General features: G+C 46.3%; 5 non-coding genes and 31 pseudogenes across 5 annotated transcripts; 23 read left to right on the top strand and 13 right to left on the bottom strand.

Annotated features, from left to right (window-relative positions):
- Window positions 1–261: 261 nt before the first annotated feature.
- LOC148260915 (5S ribosomal RNA) lies at window positions 262–380 on the bottom strand (annotated as a pseudogene).
- A 559-nt stretch (window positions 381–939) lies between these two features.
- On the bottom strand, window positions 940–1,058 carry LOC148260914 (5S ribosomal RNA; annotated as a pseudogene).
- Window positions 1,059–2,038: 980 nt separating this feature from the next.
- LOC148260913 (5S ribosomal RNA) lies at window positions 2,039–2,157 on the bottom strand (annotated as a pseudogene).
- A 561-nt stretch (window positions 2,158–2,718) lies between these two features.
- Window positions 2,719–2,837, bottom strand: LOC148260912 (5S ribosomal RNA; annotated as a pseudogene).
- A 209-nt stretch (window positions 2,838–3,046) lies between these two features.
- Window positions 3,047–3,165, bottom strand: LOC148260911 (5S ribosomal RNA; annotated as a pseudogene).
- Window positions 3,166–3,369: 204 nt separating this feature from the next.
- LOC148260910 (5S ribosomal RNA) lies at window positions 3,370–3,488 on the bottom strand (annotated as a pseudogene).
- Window positions 3,489–3,698: 210 nt separating this feature from the next.
- LOC148260909 (5S ribosomal RNA) lies at window positions 3,699–3,817 on the bottom strand (annotated as a pseudogene).
- A 204-nt stretch (window positions 3,818–4,021) lies between these two features.
- LOC148260908 (5S ribosomal RNA) lies at window positions 4,022–4,139 on the bottom strand (annotated as a pseudogene).
- A 558-nt stretch (window positions 4,140–4,697) lies between these two features.
- On the bottom strand, window positions 4,698–4,816 carry LOC148260907 (5S ribosomal RNA). Its single transcript, XR_015819576.1, has one exon. It is a non-coding gene; the product is annotated as a 5S ribosomal RNA (ribosomal RNA).
- Window positions 4,817–5,021: 205 nt separating this feature from the next.
- On the bottom strand, window positions 5,022–5,140 carry LOC148260906 (5S ribosomal RNA; annotated as a pseudogene).
- Window positions 5,141–5,517: 377 nt separating this feature from the next.
- On the bottom strand, window positions 5,518–5,636 carry LOC148260905 (5S ribosomal RNA; annotated as a pseudogene).
- Window positions 5,637–6,521: 885 nt separating this feature from the next.
- LOC148260904 (5S ribosomal RNA) lies at window positions 6,522–6,640 on the bottom strand (annotated as a pseudogene).
- A 561-nt stretch (window positions 6,641–7,201) lies between these two features.
- Window positions 7,202–7,320, bottom strand: LOC148260903 (5S ribosomal RNA). The gene has a single exon (XR_015821080.1). It is a non-coding gene; the product is annotated as a 5S ribosomal RNA (ribosomal RNA).
- A 10-nt stretch (window positions 7,321–7,330) lies between these two features.
- On the top strand, window positions 7,331–7,449 carry LOC148260902 (5S ribosomal RNA; annotated as a pseudogene).
- Window positions 7,450–8,008: 559 nt separating this feature from the next.
- LOC148260901 (5S ribosomal RNA) lies at window positions 8,009–8,127 on the top strand (annotated as a pseudogene).
- A 204-nt stretch (window positions 8,128–8,331) lies between these two features.
- Window positions 8,332–8,450, top strand: LOC148260900 (5S ribosomal RNA; annotated as a pseudogene).
- Window positions 8,451–9,333: 883 nt separating this feature from the next.
- LOC148260899 (5S ribosomal RNA) lies at window positions 9,334–9,452 on the top strand (annotated as a pseudogene).
- A 209-nt stretch (window positions 9,453–9,661) lies between these two features.
- On the top strand, window positions 9,662–9,780 carry LOC148260898 (5S ribosomal RNA; annotated as a pseudogene).
- A 562-nt stretch (window positions 9,781–10,342) lies between these two features.
- On the top strand, window positions 10,343–10,461 carry LOC148260897 (5S ribosomal RNA; annotated as a pseudogene).
- A 563-nt stretch (window positions 10,462–11,024) lies between these two features.
- On the top strand, window positions 11,025–11,143 carry LOC148260896 (5S ribosomal RNA; annotated as a pseudogene).
- A 207-nt stretch (window positions 11,144–11,350) lies between these two features.
- LOC148260895 (5S ribosomal RNA) lies at window positions 11,351–11,469 on the top strand. The gene has a single exon (XR_015819845.1). It is a non-coding gene; the product is annotated as a 5S ribosomal RNA (ribosomal RNA).
- Window positions 11,470–12,351: 882 nt separating this feature from the next.
- Window positions 12,352–12,470, top strand: LOC148260894 (5S ribosomal RNA; annotated as a pseudogene).
- A 563-nt stretch (window positions 12,471–13,033) lies between these two features.
- Window positions 13,034–13,152, top strand: LOC148260893 (5S ribosomal RNA; annotated as a pseudogene).
- Window positions 13,153–13,356: 204 nt separating this feature from the next.
- LOC148260892 (5S ribosomal RNA) lies at window positions 13,357–13,475 on the top strand (annotated as a pseudogene).
- Window positions 13,476–13,680: 205 nt separating this feature from the next.
- LOC148260891 (5S ribosomal RNA) lies at window positions 13,681–13,799 on the top strand (annotated as a pseudogene).
- Window positions 13,800–14,004: 205 nt separating this feature from the next.
- LOC148260890 (5S ribosomal RNA) lies at window positions 14,005–14,123 on the top strand (annotated as a pseudogene).
- Window positions 14,124–14,326: 203 nt separating this feature from the next.
- On the top strand, window positions 14,327–14,445 carry LOC148260889 (5S ribosomal RNA; annotated as a pseudogene).
- A 209-nt stretch (window positions 14,446–14,654) lies between these two features.
- On the top strand, window positions 14,655–14,773 carry LOC148260888 (5S ribosomal RNA; annotated as a pseudogene).
- Window positions 14,774–15,690: 917 nt separating this feature from the next.
- Window positions 15,691–15,809, top strand: LOC148260887 (5S ribosomal RNA; annotated as a pseudogene).
- Window positions 15,810–16,342: 533 nt separating this feature from the next.
- LOC148260886 (5S ribosomal RNA) lies at window positions 16,343–16,461 on the top strand (annotated as a pseudogene).
- Window positions 16,462–16,666: 205 nt separating this feature from the next.
- On the top strand, window positions 16,667–16,785 carry LOC148260885 (5S ribosomal RNA; annotated as a pseudogene).
- Window positions 16,786–16,999: 214 nt separating this feature from the next.
- LOC148260884 (5S ribosomal RNA) lies at window positions 17,000–17,118 on the top strand. Its single transcript, XR_015819684.1, has one exon. It is a non-coding gene; the product is annotated as a 5S ribosomal RNA (ribosomal RNA).
- Window positions 17,119–17,677: 559 nt separating this feature from the next.
- LOC148260883 (5S ribosomal RNA) lies at window positions 17,678–17,796 on the top strand (annotated as a pseudogene).
- Window positions 17,797–18,359: 563 nt separating this feature from the next.
- Window positions 18,360–18,478, top strand: LOC148260882 (5S ribosomal RNA; annotated as a pseudogene).
- A 209-nt stretch (window positions 18,479–18,687) lies between these two features.
- On the top strand, window positions 18,688–18,806 carry LOC148260881 (5S ribosomal RNA). The gene has a single exon (XR_015821218.1). It is a non-coding gene; the product is annotated as a 5S ribosomal RNA (ribosomal RNA).
- A 563-nt stretch (window positions 18,807–19,369) lies between these two features.
- Window positions 19,370–19,488, top strand: LOC148260880 (5S ribosomal RNA; annotated as a pseudogene).
- The last annotated feature ends 59 nt before the right edge of the window (window positions 19,489–19,547 follow it).

Below are 19,547 nucleotides of genomic sequence, written 5' to 3'. Positions count from 1 at the left end.
AACTTGCGGAGTTCTGATAGAATCCGTTGCATTGGAGCTGGAATGATTGCTCATGTTTCATTCTGCGCTGCAAATACATACACTTTTTCTCCCTCCATCCCCCCTCCCGTCATTTGTTTCCTTGTGCGTGCACTCTGCATCTCTCCTTCTCGTTCTAATATCGATTAAAATGCCCCTGCTACTTGACTCACATTTGCGTATAAACCAGTGGACCCTAGTTCCAGTCGCGCGTAACGTCGAACAACCCGTCTGAAAAAAAAATTAGTGCGACACGAGGACTTCCTAGGAGGCCACCCATCCGAGTACTACTCTCGCCCAAGCACACTTAACTGCGGAGTTCTTATGGGATCCGGTGCATTAGTGCTGGTATGATCGCACCTGTTTAATTTCGCGCTGCAAATACATAAACTCCTTCTCCTTTCTTCCCCCTCCTATCATTTGTTTCCTTGTACGTGCGCAATGCACCTCACGTTCTCGTTCAAATATCAAGTAAAATGCCACGGCACCGTGACTCACATTTGCGAATAAACCTGAGCACCATAATTCAAGTCGCGCGTAATGTCGAAAGAATCATCTGCAAAAAAATGGGTGCAACACGAGGACTTCACAAGAAAATGGGTGAAATATAAGGACTTCGCAGGAGGTAACCCATGCTAGTACTACTCTCGCCCAAGCACCATTACCTACTGAGTTCTGATAGAATCCGATGCATTGGTGCTGGTATGATCGCACCTGTTTCATTTCGTGCTGAAAATACATACACTCCTTCTCCTTCCCTCCCCCTCCCATCAATTGTTTCCTTGTGCGTTCACACTGCACCTCTCCTTCTCGTTCTAATATCGATTAAAATGCCCCTGCTTCTTGACTCACATTTGCGTATAAACCAGCAGACCATAGTTCCAATCGCGTGTAACGTCGAACGATCCGTCTAAAAAAAAATTGGTGCGACACAAGGACTTCCCAAGAGCTCACCCATCCGAGTACTACTCTCGCCCAAGCAAACTTAACTGCAGAGTTCTGATGGGATCCAGTGCATTAGTGCTGGTATGATCGCACCCGCTTAATTCTGCGCTGCAAATACATAAACTCCTTCTCCTTTCCTCCCCCTCCCGTCATTTCTTTCCTTGTGCGTGCGCACTGCACCTCCCGTGCTCGTTCTAATATCAAGTAAAATACTACGGTGCCGTGACTCACATTTGTGAATAAACATGAGGACCATAATTCAAGTCGCGCGTAACATCGAAAGAATCATCTGTTAAAAAATGGGTGCAACACGAGGACTTCACAAGAAATTGGGTGAAATATAAGGACTTCGCAGGAGGTAACCCATTCTAGTACTACTCTCGCCCAAGCACCTTACCTACGGAGTTCTGATAGAATCCGATGCATTAGTGCTGGTATGATCGCACCTGTTTCATTTCGTGCTGAAAATACATACACTCTTTCTCCTTCCCTACCCCTCCCGTCATTTGTTTCCTTGTGCGTGCACTCTGCATCTCTCCTTCTCGTTCTAATATCGATTAAAATGCCCCTGCTTCTTGACTCACATTTGTGTATAAACCAGTGGACCCTAGTTCTAGTCGCACGTAACGTCGAACGACCCGTCTGAAAAAAAAAAATTAATGCGGCACGAGGACCATAATTCAAGTCGCGCGTAACGTCGAAAGAATCATCTGTTAAAAAATGGGTGCAACACGAGGACTTCACAAGAAAATGGGTGAAATATAAGGACTTCGCAGGAGGTAACCCATGCTAGTACTACTCTCGCCCAAGCACCCTTACCTTCGGAGTTCTGATAGAATCCGTTGCATTAGTGCTGGTATGATAGCACCTGTTTCATTTCGTGCTGAAAATACATACACTCCTTCTCCTTCCCTCCCCCTCCAATTGATTGTTTCCTTGTGCGTTCACACTGCACCTGTCCTTCTCGTTCTAATATCGATTAAAATGCCCCTGTTTCTTGACTCACATTTGCGTATAAACCAGCGGACCCTAGTTCCAGTCGCGCGTAACGTCGAACGACCCGTCTGAAAAAAAATTGGTGCGACACGAGGACTTCCCAGGAGGACACCAATCCGAGTACTACTCTCGCCAAAGCACACTTAACTGCGGAGTTCTGACGGGATCCAGTGCATTAGTACTGGTATGATCGCACCCGTTTAATTCCGCACTGTAAATACATAAACAACTTCTCCTTTCTTCCCCCTCCTGTCATTTGTTTCCTTGTGCGTGCGCACTGCACCTCCCGTGCTCCTTCTAATATAAAGTAAAATGCTACGGTGCCGTGACTCACATTTGAGAATAAACTTGAGGACCATAATTCAAGTCGCGCGTATCGTCGAAAGAATCATCTGCAAAAAAATGGGTGGAACACGAGGACTTCCTAAGAAATGGGTGAAATATAAGGACTTTGCATGAGGTCACCCATCCTAGTGCTACTCTCGCCCAAGCACCCTTAACTTGCGGAGTTCTGATAGAATACGTTGCATTGGTGCTGGTATGATTGCTCATGTTTCATTCTGCGCTGCAAATACATACACTTTTTCTCCCTCTATCCCCCCTCCCGTCATTTGTTTCCTTGTGCGTGCACTATGCATCTCTCCTTCTCGTTCTAATATCGATTAAAATGCCCCTGCTTCTTGACTCACATTTGCGTATAAACCAGTGGACCCTAGTTCCAGTCGAGCGTAACGTCGAACGACCCGTTTGAAAAAAAAATTAGTGCGACACAAGGACTTCCCAAGAGGTCACCCATCCGAGTACTACTCTCGCCCAAACACACTTAACTGCGGAGTTCTGATAGGATCCGGTGCATTAGTGCTGGTATGATCGCACCTGTTTAATTTCGCACTGCAAAAACATAAACTCCTTCTCCTTTCTTCCCCCTCCCGTCATTTGTTTCATTGTGCGTGCACACTGCACCTCTCGTTCTCGTTCAAATATCAAGTCAAATGCCACGACACCGTGACTCACATTTGCGAATATATCTGCGGACCATAATTAAAGTCGCGCATAACGTCGAACGGCACATCTGAAAAAAAGAAAATGGGTGCAACACGAGAAATTCCCACGAGGTAACCCATTATTGTACTACTTTCGCCAAAGCACACTTAACTGCGGAGTTCTGATGGGATCCGGTGCATTTGTGCTGGTATGATCGTACCTGTTTAATTTCGCGCTGCAAATACATACACTCCTTCTTCCCTCCCCCCCTCCCATCATTTGTTTTCTTGTGCGTTCACATTGCACCTCTCCTTCTCGTTCTAATATCGATTAAAATGCCCCTGATTCTTGACTCACATTTGCGTATAAACCAGCGGACCATAGTTCCAGTCGCGCGTAACGTCGAACGACTCATCTGAAAAAAAATTGTTGCGATACGAGGACTTCCCAAGAGGTCACCCATCCGAGTACTACTCTCACCCAAGCACACTTAACTGCGGAGTTCTGATGGGATCCGGTGCATTAGTGCTGGTATGATCGAACCTGTTTAATTTCGCGTTGCAAATACATAAATTCCTTCTCCTTTCTTCCCCCTCCGGTCATTTGTTTCCTTGTGCGTGCGCACTGGACCTCTCGTTCTCGTTCAAATATCAAGTAAAATGCCACGGCGCGGTGACTCACATTTGCGAATAAATCTGCGGACCATAATTAAAGTCGCGCGTAACGTCGAACGACAAATCTGAAAAAAAAAAAAATGGGTGCAACACGAGAACTTCCCAGGAGGTAACCCATCATTGTACTACTTTCGGCAAAGCACACTTAACTGCGGAGTTCTGATGGGATCCGGTGCATTAGTGTTGGTGTGACCGCACCTATTTAATTTCGTGCTGAAAATACATACACTCCTTCTTTCCTCCCCCCCTCCCATCATTTGTTTCCTTGTGCGTTCACACTGCACATCTCCTTCTCGTTCGAATATCGATTAAAATGCCCCTGATTCTTGACTCACATTTGCGTATAAACTAGCGGACCATAGTTCCAGTCGCGCGTAACGTCGAACGACCCATCTGAAAAAAAATTATTGCGATACGAGGACTTCCCAAGAGGTCACCCATCCGAGTACTACTCTCGCCCAAGCACCCTTAACTGCAGAGTTCTGATGGGATCCAGTGCATAAGTGCTGGTATGATGCCACTTGTTTAATTTTGCGCTTCAAATACATACACTCCTTCTCTTTTCTTCCTCCTCCCGTCATTTGTTTCCTTGTGCGTGCGCACTGCACCTCCCGTACTTGTTCTAATATCAAGTAAAATGCCACGGCGCCGTGACTCACATTTGCGAATAAACCTGCGGACCATAAATCAAGTCGCGCGTAACGTCGAAAGAATCATCTGCAAAAAGATGGGTGCAACACGAGGACCTCCCAAGAAAATGGGTGAAATATAAAGACTTCGCATGAGTCACCCATCCTAGTGCTACTCTCGCCCAAGCACCCTTAACTTACGGAGTTCTGATAGAATCCGTTGCATTGGTGCTGGTATGATTGCTCATGTTTCATTCTGTGCTGCAAATACATACACTTTTTCTCCCTCCATCCCCCCTCCCGTCATTTATTTCCTTGTGCGTGCACTATGCATCTCTCCTTCTCGTTCTAATATCATGTAATATGCAAATGAACCGTGAGTCACCTCTGCAAATGAACCAGCAGTTTATACCATTCGCGCGTAACGTCGAACAACCCATCCGAAAAAAAATAGGTACAACACGAGGGCTTCCCAAGTGGTCACCCATCCGAGTACTACTCTCGCCCAAGCACACTTAACTGCGGAGTTCTGATGGGATCCGGGGCTTTAGTGCTGGTATGATCGCACCTGTTTAATTTCGCGCTGTAAATACATATACTCCTTCTCCTTTCTTCCCCCTCCCGTCATTTGTTTCCTTGTGCGTTCACACTTCACCTCTCATTCTCGTTATAATATCTATTAAAATGCCCCTACTTCTTGACTCACATTTGCGTATAAACTAGCGGACTCTAGTTCCAGACGCGCGTAACGTCGAACGACCCGTCTGAAAAAAAATTGGTGCAACACGAGGACTTCCCAGGAGGTCACCCATCTGAGTACTAATCTCGCCCAAGCACACTTAACTACAGAGTTCTGATGGGATCCGGTGCAATAGTGCTGGTATGATCGAACCTGTTAATTTTCCGCTGCAAATACATAAACTCATTCCCCTTTCTTCCCCCTCCCGTCATTTGTGTCCTTGTGCGTGCGAACTGCACCTCCCGTTCTCGTTCACATATCAAGTAAAATGCCACAGCGCCGTGACTCACATTTGCGAATAAACCTGAGGACCATAATTCAAGTCGCGCGTAATGTCGAAAGAATCATCTGCAAAAAAATGGGTGCAACACAAGAACTTCACAAGAAAATGGGTGAAATATAAGGACTTCGCAGGAGGTAACCCATGCTAGTACTACTCTCGCCCAAGCACCCTTACCTACGGAATTCTGATAGAATCCGTTGCATTAGTGCTGGTATGATAGCACCTGTTTCATTTAGTGCTGAAAAAAAATTGTTGCGATACGAGGACTTCCCAGGAGGTCACCCATCCGAGTACTACTCTCGCCCAAGCACAGTTAACTGCGGAGTTTTGATGGGATCCGGTGCATTAGAGCTGGTATGATAGCACCCGTTTAATTTTGCGCTGCAAATACATAAATTCCTTCTCCTTTCTTCCCCCCTCCCGTCATTTGTTTCCTTGTGCGTGCGCACTGCACCTCCCGTGCTCGTTCTAATATCAAGTAAAATGCTACGGTGCCGTGACTCACATTTGCGAATAAACCTGAGGACCATAATTCAAGTCGCGCGTATCGTCGAAAGAATCATCTGCAAAAAAATGGGTGCAACACGAGGACTTTCTAAGAAAATGGGTGAAATATAAGGACTTCGCAGGAGGTAACCCATGCTAGTACTACTCTCGCCCAAGCACCCTTACCTACAGAGTTCTGATAGAATCCGTTGCATTAATGCTGGTATGATCGCACCTGTTTCATTTCTTGCTGAAAATACATACACTTTTTCTCCCTCCATCCCCCCTCCCTTCATTTGTTTCCTTGTGCATACACTCTGCATCTCTCCTTCTCGTTCTAATATCAAGTAATATGCCCCGGCACCGTGACTCACCTTTGCAAATGAACCGGCGGTTTATAATTCCATTCGTGCGTAACGTCGAACAACCCATCCGAAAAAAAATTGGTGCAACACGAGGGCTTCCCAAGTGGTCACCCATCCGAGTATTACTTTTTCCGAAGCACACTTAACTGCGGAGTTCTGATGGAATCAGGAGCTTTAGTGCTGGTATGATCGCACCTGTTTAATTTCACGCTGCAAATACATACACTCCTTCTCCTTTCTTCCCCCTCCCGTAATTTGTTTCCTTGTGCGTTCACACTTCCCCTCTCATTCTCGTTCTAATATCGATTAAAATGCCCCTGCTTCTTGACTCACATTTGCGTATAAACTAGCGGACCCTAGTTCCAGACGTGCGTAACGTCGAACGACCCGTCTGAAAAAAAATTGGTGCGACACGAGGACTTCCCAGGAGGTCACCCATCCGAGTACTAATCTCGCCCAAGCACACTTCACAACGGAGTTCTGACGGGATCCGGTGCATTATTGCTGGTATGATCGCACCCGTTTAATTCTGTGCTGCAAATACATAAACTCCTTCTCCTTTCTTCCCCCTCCCGTCATTTGTTTCCTTGTGCGTGCGCACTGCACCTCCCGTGCTCGTTCTAATATAAAGTAAAATGTTACGGTGCCGTGACTCACATTTGCGAATAAACCTGAGGACCATAATTCAAGTCGCGCGTATCGTCGAAAGAATCATCTGCAAAAAAATGGGTGCAACACGAGGACTTCCTAAGAAAATGGGTGAAATATAAGGACTTCGCAAAAGGTCACCCATCCTAGTGCTACTCTCGCCCAAGCACCCTTAACTTGCGGAGTTCTGATAGAATCCGTTGCATTTGTGCTAGTATGATTGCTCATGTTTCATTATGTGCTGCAAATACATACACTTTTTCTCCCTCCATCCCCCCCTCCCGTCATTTGTTTCCTTGTGCGTGCACTCTGCATCTCTCCTCGTTCTAATATCGATTAAAATGCCCCTGCTTCTTGACTCACATTTGCGTATAAACCAGTGGACCCTAGTTCCAGTCGCGCGTAACGTCGAACGACCCGTCTGAAAAAAAAAATTAGTGCGACACGAGAACTTCCCAGGAGGTCACCCATCTGAGTACTACTCTCGCCCAAGCACACTTAACTTCGGAGTTCTGATGGGATCCGGTGCATTAGTGCTGGTATGATCGCACCTGCGAATAAACGGGTGCGATCATACCAGCACTAATGAACCGGATCCCATCAGAACTCCGCAGTTAAGTGTGCTTTGGCGAGAGTAGTACTCGGATTGGTGACCTCCTGGGAAGTCTTCGTGTCGCACCAATTTTTTTTCAGACGGGTCGTTCGACGTTATACGCGACTTGAACTAGGGTCCACTGGTTTATACGCAAATGTGAGTCAAGAAGCAGGGGCATTTTAATCGATGTTAGAAAGAGAATGAGAGGTGCAGTGTGAACGCACAAGGAAACAATTGATGGGAGGGGGAGGGAATGAGAAGGAGTGTATGTATTTTCAGCACGAAATAAAATAGGTGCGATCATACCAGCACTAATGCAACGGATTCTATCAAAACTCCGTAGGTAAGGGTGCTTGGGCGAGAGTAGTACTAGCATGGGTTACCTCCTGCGAAGTCCTTATATTTCAACCATTTTCTTCTGAACTCCTCGTGTTGCACCCATTTTTTGGCAGACGATTCTTTCGACGATACGCGCGACTTGAATTATGGTCCACAGGTTTATTCGCAAATGTGAGTCACGGCACCATAGCATTTTACTTGACATTAGAACGAGCACGGGAGGTGCAGTGCGCACGCACAAGGAAACAAATGATGGGAGGGGGAAAAAAGGAGAAGGAGTTTATGTATTTGCAGCGCGGAATTAAACAGGTGCGATCATACCAGCACTAATGCACCTTATCCAATCAGAACTCCGCAGTTATGTGAGCTTGGGCGAGAGTAGTACTCGGATGGGTGAACTCCTGGGAAGTCCTCGTGTCGCACCAATTTTTTTTCAAACGGGTCGTTCGACGTTACGCGCGACTGGAACTAGGGTCCGCTGGTTTATACGCAAATGTGAGTCAAGAATCAGGGGCATTTTAATCGATATTAGAACGAGAAGGAGAGATGCAGTGTGAACGCACAAAGAAACAAATGATGGGAGGGGCGGAGGGAAGAAAGAGTGTATGTATTTTCAGCACGAAATTAAACAGGTGCGGTCACACCAGCACAAAAGCACCGGATCCCATCAGAACTCCTCAGTTAAGTGTGCTTTGGCGAAAGTAGTACTCGGATCGGTGACCATCTGGGAAGCCCTCGTGTTGCACCTATTTTTTTTCAGATGGGTTGTTCGACGTTACGCGCGAATGGAATTCTAAACTGCTGGTTCATTTGCAAAGGTGAGTCACGGCGCCGTGGCATTTTACTTGATATTTGAATGAGAACGAGAGATGCAGTGCGCACGCACAAGGAAACAAATGACGGGACGGAAAATGGAAGGAGAAAGAGTGTATGTATTTGCAGTGCAGAATGAAACATGAGGGATCTTACCAGCACTAATGCAACGGATTCTATCAGAATTCCGCAGTTAAGGGTGCTTGGGCGAGAAAAGAACTCGGATCGGTGACCTCCTGCGAAGTCCTTATATTTCACCCATTTTCTTGGGAGGTCCTCGTGTTGCACCCATCTTTTTGCAGATGATTCTTTCGACGTTACTTGCGACTTGATTTATGGTCCGCAGGTTTATTCACAAATGTGAGTCACGGCGCCGTGGCATTTTACTTGATAGTAGAACGAGTACAGGAGGTGCAGTGCGCACGCACAAGGAAACAAATGACGGGATGTGGAAGAAAAGAGAAGGAGTGTATGTATTTGAAGCGCAAAATTGAACAAGTGGCATTATACTAGCGCTAATGCACTGGATCCCATCAGAACCCTGCAGTTAAGTGTGCTTGGGCGAGAGTAGTACTCGGATGGGTGACCTCTTGGGAAGTCCTCGTATCGCAACAATTTCTTTTCAGATGGATCGTTCGACATTACGCGCGACTGGAACTATGGTCCGCTGGTTTATACGCAAATGTTAGTCAAGAATTAGGGGCATTTTAATCGATGTTAGAACGAGAAGGAGAGGTGCAGTGTGAACGCACAAGGAAACAAATGATGGGAGGGGGGGAGGGAAGAAGGAGTGTATGTATTTTCAGCACAAAATTAAACAGGTGCGGTCACACCAGCACAAATGCACCGGATCCCATCAGAAGTCCGCAGTTAAGTGTGCTTTGGTGAAAGTAGTACAATGATGGGTTACCTCCTGGGAAGTTCTCGTGTTGCACCCATTTTCTTTTTTTCAGATATGCCGTTCGACGTTACTCACGACATTAATTATGGTCCGCAGATTTATTCGCAAATGTAAGTCACGGCACCGTGGCATTTTACTTGATATTTGAACGAGAACGAGAGGTGCAGTGCGCACGCACAAGGAAACAAATGACAGGAGGGGGAAGAAAGGAGAAGGAATTTATGTATTTGCAGTGCGAAATTAAACAGGTGCGATCATACCAGCACTAATGCACCGGATCCCATTAGAACTCCACAGTTAAGTGTGCTTGGGCGAGAGTAGTACTCAAATGGGTGACCTCCTGGGAAGTCCTCGTGACGCACTATTTTATTTTTCAGACGGGTCGTTCGACGTTACGCGCGACTGGAACTAGGGTCCACTGGTTTATACGCAAATGTGAGTCAAGAAGCAGGGGCATTTTAATCGATATTAGAACGAGAAGGAGAGATGTAGAGTTCACGCACAAGGAAACAAATGACGGGAGGGGGGATGGAGGGAGAAAAAGTGTATGTATTTGCAGCGCAGAATGAAACATGAGCAATCATACCAGCACCAATGCAACGGATTTTATCAGAACTCCGCAAGTTAAGGGTGCTTGGGCGAGAGTAGCACTAGGATGGGTTACCTCCTGCGAAGTCCTTATATTTCACCCATTTTCTTAGGAAGTCCTCGTGTTGCACACATTTTTTTGCATATGATTCTTTCGACGATATGCGCGACTTGAATTATGGTCCTCAGGTTTATTCGCAAATGTGAGTCACGGCACCGTAGCATTTTACTTTATATTAGAACGAGCACGGGAGGTGCAGTGCGCACGCACAAGGAAACAATTGACGGGAGGGGGAAGAAAGGAGAAGGAATTTATGTATTTGCAGCGCGGAATTAAACAGATGCGATCATACCACCACTTACTCACCGGATCCCATCATAACTCCGCAGTTAAGTGTGCTTGGGCGAGAGTAGTACTCGGATGGGTGACCTCGTGGGAAGTCCTCGTGTCGCACCAATTTTTTTTCAGACGGGTCGTTCGACGTTATGCGCGACTGGAACTGGGGTCCGCTGGTTTATACGCAAATGTGAGTCAAGAAGCAGGGGCATTTTAATCGATATTAGAACGAGAAAGCGAGGTGCAGTGTGAACGCACAAGGAAACAATTGATGGGAGGAGGAGGGAAGGAGAAGGAGTGTATGTATTTTCAGCACGAAATGAAACAGGTGCGATCATACCAGCACTAATGGAACAGATTCTATCAGAACTCCATAGGTAAGGGTGCTTGGGCGAGAGTAGTACTAGCATGGGTTACCTCCTGCGAAGTCCTTATATTTCACCCATTTTCTTGCGAAGTCCTCGTGTTGCACCCATTTTCTTTTTTTCAGATGTGCCGTTCGACGTTACGCGCGACTTTAATTATGGTCCGCAGATTTATTCGCAAATGTGAGTCACGGCACCATAGTATTTTACTTGATATTTGAACGAGAACGAGAGGTGCAGTGCGCACGTACAAGGAAACAAATGACGGGAGGGGGAAGAAAGGGGAATGAGTTTATGTATTTGCAGTGCAAAATTAAACAGTTGCGATCATACCAGCACTAATGCACCTGATCCCATCAGAACTCCGCAGTTAAGTGTGCTTGGGCGAGATTAGTACTCGGATGGGTGACCTCCTGTGAAGTCCTCGTGTCGCACTAATTTTTTTTTTCAGACGGGTTGTTAGACGTTACGCGCGTCTGGAACTAGGGTCCACTGGTTTATACGCAAATGTGAGTCATGAAGCAAGGGCATTTTAATCGATATTAGAACGAGAATGAGAGGTGAAGTGTGAACGCACAAGGAAACAAATGACGGGTGGGGGAAGAAAGGAGAAGGAGTGTATGTATTTGTAGCGCGAAATTAAACAGGTGCGATCATACCAGCACTAAAGCTCCGGATCCCATCAGAACTCTGCAGTTAAGTGTGCTTGGGCGAGAGTAGTACTCGGATGGGTGACCACTTGGGAATCCCTCGTGTCGCAACTATTTTTTTTCGGATGGGTTGTTCGACGTTACGCGGGAATGGAATTATAAACCGCTGGTTCATTTGCAAAGGTGAGTCACGGTGCCGGGGCATATTACTTGATATTAGAACAAGAAAGAGAGATACAGAGTGCACGCACAAGGAAACAAATGACGGGAGGGGGATGGAAGGAGAAAGAGTGTATGTATTTTCAGTGCAGAATGAAACATGAGGGATCATACCAGCACTAATGCAACGTATTCTATCAGAACTCGGCAGTTAAGGGTGCTTGGGAGAGAAAAGTACTCGGATGGGTGACCTCCTGCGAAGTCCTTATATTTCACCCATTTTCTTGGAAGGTCCTCGTTTTGCACCCATCTTTTTGCAGATGATTCTTTCGACGTTACGCGCGACTTGATTTATGGTCCGCAGATTTATTCGCAAATGTGGGTCACGGCGCCGTGGCATTTTACTTGATATTAGAACGAGTACGGGAGGTGCAGTGCGCACGCACAAGGAAACAAATGATGGGATGAGGAAGAAAAGAGAATGAGTGTATATATTTGAAGCGCAAAATTAAACAAGTGGCATCATACCAGCACTACTGCACTGGATCTCATCAGAACTCTGCAGTTAAGTGTCCTTGGGCGAGAATAGTACTCGGATGGGTGACCTCTTGGGAAGTCCTCGTATCACAACAATTTTTTTTCAGATGGGTCGTTCGACGTTACGCGCGACTGGAACTATGGTCCGCTAGTTTATACGCAAATGTGAGTCAAGAATCAGGGGCATTTTAATCGATATTAGAACGAGAAGGAGAGGTGCAGTGTGAATGCAAACGGAAACAAATGATGGGAAGGGGGGAGGAAAGAAGGAGTGTATGTATTTTCAGCACCAAATTAAACAGGTGCGGTCACACCAGCACAAATGCACCGGATACCATCAGAACTCCGAAGTTAAGTGTGCTTTGGCGAAAGTAGTACAATGATGGGTTACCTCTTGGGAAGTTCTCGTGTTGCACCCATTTTCTTTTCTTCAGATGTGTCGTTCGACGTTACGCGGGACTTTAATTATGGTCCACAGATTTATTCGCAAATGTGAGTCACGGCGCCGTGGCATTTTACATGATATTTGAACGAGAACGAGAGGTGCAGTGCGCACGCACAAGGAAACAAATGACAGGAGGGGGAAGAAAGGAGAAGGAGTGTATGTTTTTACAGCGCGAAATGAAACAGGTGCGATCATACCAGCACTAATGCAACGGATTCTATCAGAACTCCGTAGGTAAGGGTGCTTGGGCGAGAGTAGTACTAGCATGGGTTACCTCCTGCGAAGTCCTTATATTTCACCCATTTTCTTGTGAAGTCCTCGTGTTGCACCTATTTTTTTGCAGATGATTCTTTCGACGTTACGCGCGACTTGAATTATGGTCCTCAGGTTTATTCGCAAATGTGAGTCACGGCGTTGTAGCATTTTACTTGATATTAGAACGAGAACGGGAGGTGCAGTGCGCACGCACAAGGAAACAAATGACGGGAGGGGGAAGAAAGGGGAATGAGTTTATGTATTTGCAGCGCAAAATTAAACAGGTGCGATCATACCAGCACTAATGCACCGGATCCCATCAGAACTCCGCAGTGAAGTGCGCTTGGGCGAGATTAGTACTCAGATGGGTGACCTCCTGGGTAGTCCTCTTGTCGCACCAATTTTTTTCAGACGGGTCGTTCGACGTTATGCGCATCTGGAACTAGGGTCCGCTGGTTTATACGCAAATGTGAGTCAAGAAGCAGTGGCATTTTAATCGATATTAGAACGAGAATGAGAGGTGAAGTGTGAACGCACAAGGAAACAAATGACGGGAGGGGGAAGAAAGGAGAAGGAGTGTATGTATTTGCAATGCGAAATTAAACAGGTGCGATCATACCAGCACTAAAGCTTCGGATTCCATCAGAACTCCGCAGTTAGGTGTGCTTGGGCGAGAGTAGTACTCGGATGGGTGACCACTTGGGAAGCCCTCGTGTTGCACCTATTTTTTTCCGGATGGGTTGTTCGACGTTAGCCGCGAATGGAATTATAAACCGCTGGTTCATTTGCAAAGGTGAGTCACGGTGTCGGGGCATATTACTTGATATTAGAACGAGAAAGAGAGATACAGAGTGCACCCACAAGGAAACAAATGACGGGAGGGGGAAGAAAGGAGAAGGAGTTTATGTATTTGCAGCGCGAAATTAATCAGGTGCGATCATACCAGCACTAATGCAACAGATCCCATCATAACTCCGCAGTTAAGTGTGCTTGGGCGAGAGTAGTACTCAGATGGGTGACCACTTGGGAAGTCCTCGTGTTGCACCAATTTTTTTGCAGATGATTCTTTCAACGTTACGTGCGACTTAAATTATGGTCCTCAGGTTTATTCGCAAATGTGAGTCACGGCGCTGTAGCATTTTACTTGATATTAGAACGAGAACGGGAGGTGCAGTGCGCACGCACAAGGAAACAAATGACGGGAGGGGGAAGAAAGGGGAATGAATTTATGTATTTGCAGCGCAAAATTAAACAGGTGCGATCATACCAGCACTAATGCACCAGATCCCATCAGAACTCCGCAGTGAAGTGTGCTTGGGCGAGTGTAGTACTCGGATGTGTGACCTCTTGGGAAGTCCTTGTATCGCAACAATTTTTTTTCAGAGGGGTCGTTCGACGTTACCCGTGACTGGAACTATGGTCCACTGGTTTATACGCAAATGTGAGTCAAGAATCAGGGGCATTTTAATCGATATTAGAACGAGAAGGAGAGGTGCAGTGTGAACGCACAAGGAAACAAATGATGGGAGGGGGGTAGGGAAGAAGGAGTGTATGTATTTTCATCACGAAATAAACAGGTGCGGTCACACCAGCACAAATGCACCGGATCCCATCAGAACTCCACAGTTAAGTGTGCTTTGACGAAAGTAGTACAATGATGGGTTACCTCCTGGGAAGTTCTCGTGTTGCACCCATCTTCTTTTTTTCAGATGTGCCGTTCGACGTTACGCGCGACTTTAATTATGGTCCGCAGATTTATTCGCAAATGTGAGTCACGGTGCCGTGGCATTTTACTTGATATTTGAACGAGAACGTGAGGTGCAGTGCGCACGCACAAGGAAACAAATGACGGGAGGGGGAAGAAAGGAGAAGGAGTTTATGTATTTGCAGCGCGAAATTAGACAGGTGTGATCATACTAGCACTAATGCACCGGATCCCATTAGAACTCCGTAATTAAGTGTGCTTGGGCGAGAGTAATACTCGGATGGGTGACCTCCTGGGAAGTCCTCGTGTCGCACTAATTTTTTTTTTCAGACCGGTCGTTCGACGTTATGCGCGACTGCAACTAGGGTCCACTGGTTTATACGCAAATGTGAATCAAGAAGCAGGGGCATTTTAATCTATATTAGAACGAGAAAGAGAGATGCAGAGTGCACGCACAAGGAAACAAATGACGGGAGGGGGAGGGAAGGAGAAAGAGTGTATGTATTTTCAGCACGAAATGAAACAGGTGCGATCATACCAGCATTAATGCAACGGATTCTATCAGAACTCCGTAGGTAAGGGTGCTTGGGCGAGAGTAGTACTAGCATGGGTTACCTCCTGCGAAGTCCTTATATTTCACCCATTTTCTTGTAAAGTCCTCGTGTTGCACCCATTTTTTTGCAGATGATTTTTTCGAAGTTACGCGCGAATTGAATTATGGTCCTCAGGTTTATTCGCAAATGTAAGTCAAGAAGTAGGGGCATTTTAATCGATATTAGAACGAGAAGGAGAGGTGCAGTGTGAACGCACAAGGAAACAATTGACGGGAGGGGGGATGGAGGGAGAAAAAGTGTATGTATTTGCAGCGCAGAATGAAACATGAGCAATCATACCAGCACCAATGCAACGGATTCTATCGTAACTCTGCAAGTTAAGGGTGATTGGGCGAGAGTAGCTCTAGGATGGGTGACCTCCTGCGAAGTCCTTATATTTCACCCATTTTCTTAGGAAGTCCTCGTGTTGCACCCATTTTTTTGCAAATGATTCTTTCGACGTTACGCGCGACTTGAATTATGGTCCTCAGGTTTATTCGCAAATGTGAGTCACGGCGCTGTGGCATTTTACTTGATATTTGAATGAGAACGTAAGGTGCAGTGCGCACGCACAAGGAAACAAATGAGGGGAGGGGGAAGAAAGGAGAAGTTGTTTATGTATTTGCAGCGCAAAATTAAACAGGTGCCATCGTACCAGCACTAATGCAACGGATCCCATTAGAACTCCGCAGTTAAGTGTGCTTGGACGAGAGTAGTACTCGGATGGGTGACCTCTTGGGAAGTTCTCGTGTCGCACTAATTTTTTCTTTCAGACGGGTCGTTCGACGTTACGCGCGACTGGAACTAGGGTCTAATAGTTTATACGCAAATGTGAGTCAAGAAGCAGGGGCATTTTAATCGATATTAGAACGAGAATGAGAGATGCAGAGTGCACGCACAAGGAAACAAATGACGGGAGGGGTGATGGAGGGAGAAAAAGTGTTTGTATTTGCAGCGCAGAATGAAACATGAGCAATCATACCAGCACCAATGCAACGGATTCTATCAGAACTCCGCAAGTTAAGGGTGCTTGGGCGAGAGTAGCACTAGGATGGGTGACCTCCTGCGAAGTCCTTATATTTCACCCATTTTTTTGCAGATGATTCTTTCGACGATACGCGGGACTTGAATTATGGTCCTCAGATTTATTCGAAAATGTGAGTCACAGCACCGTAGCATTTTACTTGATATTAGAACGAGCACGGTAGGTGTAGTGCGCACGCACAAGGAAACAAATGACAGGAGGAGGAAGAAAGGAGAAGGAGTTTATGTATTTGCAGCGCGAAATTAAACGGGTGCGATCATACTATCACTAATACACCGGATACCATCAGAACTCCGCAGTTAAGTGTGCTTGGGCGAGAGTACTTCTCGGATGGGTGACCTCCTGGGAAGTCCTCGTGTCGCACCAATTTTTTTCCAGACGGGTCGTTCGACGTTACGCTCGACTGGAACTGGGGTCCGCTGGTTTCTACGCAAATGTGAGTCAAGAAGCAGGGGCATTTTAATCGATATTAGAACGAGAAGGAGAGGTGCAGTGTGAACGCACAAGGAAACAATTGATGGGAGGGGGAGGGAAGGAGAAGGAGTGTATGTATTTTCAGCACGAAATGAAACAGGTGCGATCATACCAGCACTAATGCAACGGATTCTATCAGAACTCCGTAGGTAAGGGTGCTTGGGTGAGAGTAGTACTAGCATGGGTTACCTCCTGCGAAGTCCTTATATTTCACCCATTTTCTTGTGAAGTCCTCGTGTTGCACCGATTTTTTTGCAGATGATTGTTTCGACGTTACGCGCGTTTATTCGCAAATGTGAGTCACGGCACCGTAGCATTTTACTTGATATTAGAACGAGCACGGGAGGTGCAGTGCGCACGCACAAGAAAACAAATGACGGGAGGGGGAAGAAATGAGAAGGAGTTTATGTATTTGCAGCGCGAAATTAAACGGGTGCGATCATACCAGCACTAATGCACCGGATCCCATCAGAACTCCGCAGTTAAGTGCGCTTGGGCGAGAGTAGTACTCGGATGGGTGACCTCCTGAGAAGTCCTCGTGTCGCACCAATTTTTTTTCAAATGGGTCGTTCGACGTTACGCGCGACTGGAACTAGGGTCCGCTGGTCTATACGCAAATGTGAGTCAAGAAGCAGGGGCATTTTAATCGATATTAGAACGAGAATGAGAGGTGCAGTGTGAACGCACAAGGAAACAATTGATGGGAGGGGGAGGGAAATATAAGGAGTATATGTATTTTCAGCACGAAATGAAACAGGTGTTATCATACCAGCACTAATGCAACGGATTCTATCAGAACTCCGTAGGTTAGGGTGCTTGGGCGAGAGTAGTACTAGCATGGGTTACATCCTGCGAAGTCTTTATATTTCAACCATTTTCTTGTGAAGTCCTCGTGTTGCACCCATTTTTTTGCAAATGATTCTTTCGATGTTACGCGCGACTTGAATTATGGTCTTCAGGTTTATTCGCAAATGTGAGTCACGGCGCTGTAGCATTTTACTTGATATTAGAACGAGAACGGGAGGTGCAGTGCGCACGCGCAAGGAAACAAATGACGGGAGGGGGAAGAAAGGGGAATGAGTTTATGTATTTGCAACGCAAAATTAAACAGCTGCGATCATACCAGCACTAATGCACCGGATCCCATCAGAACTCCGCATTTAAGTGTGCTTAGGCGAGAGTAGTACTCGGATGGGTGACCTCCTGGGAAGTCCTCGTGTCGCACTAATTTTTTTTTTCAGACGGGTCGTTCGACGTTACGCGCGACTGGAACTAGGGTCCACTGGTTTATACGCAAATGTGAGTCAATAAGCAGGGGCATTTTAATCGATATTAGAACGAGAAGGAGAGATGCAGAGTGCACGCACAAGGAAACAAATGACGGGAGGGGGGATGGAGGGAGAAAAAGTGTATGTATTTGCAGCACAGAATGAAACATGAGCAATCATACCAGCACCAATGCAACGGATTCTATCAGAACTCCGCAAGTTAAGGGTGCTTGGGCGAGAGAAGCACTAGGATGGGTGACCTCTTGCGAAGTCCTTATATTTCACCCATTTTCTTAGGAAGTCCTCGTGTTGCACACATTTTTTTGCAGATGATTCTTTCGACGATACGCGCGACTTGAATTATGGTCCTCAGGTTTATTCGCAAATGTGAGTCACGGCACCGTAGCATTTTACTTGATATTAGAACGAGCACGGGAGGTGCAGTGCGCACGCACAAGGAAACAAATGATGGGAGGGGGAAGAAAGGAGAAGGAGTTTATGTATTTGCAGCACGGAATTAAACAGGTGCGATCACACCAGCACAAATGCACCGGATCCCATCAGAACTCCGCAGTTAAGTGTGCTTTGGCGAAAGTAGTACAATGATGGGTTACCTCCTGGGAAGTTCTCGTGTTGCACCCATTTTCTTTTTTTCAGATGTGTCGTTCGACCTTACGCGCTACTTTAATTATGGTCCGCAAATTTATTCGCAAATGTGAGTCACGACTCCGTGGTATTTTAGTTGATATTTGAACGAGAACGAGAGGTGCAGTGTGCACGCACTTGGAAACAAATGACGGGAGGGGGAAGAAAGGAGAAGGAATTTATGTATTTGCAGTGCGAAATTAAATAGGTGCGATCATACCAGCACTAATGCACCGGATCCCATCAGAACTCCGCAGTTAATTGTGCTTGGGCGAGAGTAGTACTCGGATGGGTGACCTCCTGGGAAGTCCTCGTGTCGCACTAATTTTTTTTTTCAGACGGGTCGTTTGATGTTATGCGCGACTGGAACTAGGGTCCACTGGTTTATACGCAAATGTGAGTCAAGAAGCATGGGCATTTTAATCGATATTAGAACGAGAATGAGAGATGCAGAGTTCACGCACAAGGAAACAAATGACGGGAGGGGGGATGGAGGGAGATAAAGTGTATGTATTTGCAGCGCAGAATGAAACGTGAGCAATCATACCAGTACCAATGCAACGGATTCTGTCAGAACTCCGCAAGTTAAGGGTGCTTGGGCGAGAGTAGCACTAGGATGTGTGACCTCCTGCGCAGTCCTTATATTTCACAAATTTTCTTAGGAAGTCCTCGTGTTGCACCCATTTTTTTGCAGATGATTCTTTCGACGATACGCGCGACTTGAATTATGGTCCTCATGTTTATTCGCAAATGTGAGTCACGGCACCTTAGCATTTTACTTTATATTAGAACGAGCACGGGAGGTACAGTGCGCACGCACAAGGAAACAAATGACGGGAGGGGGAAGAAAGGGGAATGAGTTTATGTATTTGCAGCGCAAAATTAAACAGGTGCGATCATACCAGCACAAATGCACCGGATCCCATCAGAACTCCGCAGTTAAGTGTGCTTTGGTGAAAGTAGTACAATGATGGGTTACCTCGTGGGAAGTTCTCGTGTTGCACCCATTTTTTTTTTTCAGATGTGTCGTTCGACGTTACGGGCGACTTTAATTATGGTCCGCAGA

The sequence above is a fragment of the Carica papaya genome, chromosome 5 (assembly GCF_054855325.1).
Source record: "Carica papaya isolate Zhongbai chromosome 5, ASM5485532v1, whole genome shotgun sequence".
Classification (NCBI taxonomy): Eukaryota; Viridiplantae; Streptophyta; class Magnoliopsida; order Brassicales; family Caricaceae; genus Carica; species Carica papaya.
Note: the sequence above shows the minus strand (reverse complement) of the source record. Positions and strands in the feature narration are given on the sequence as shown.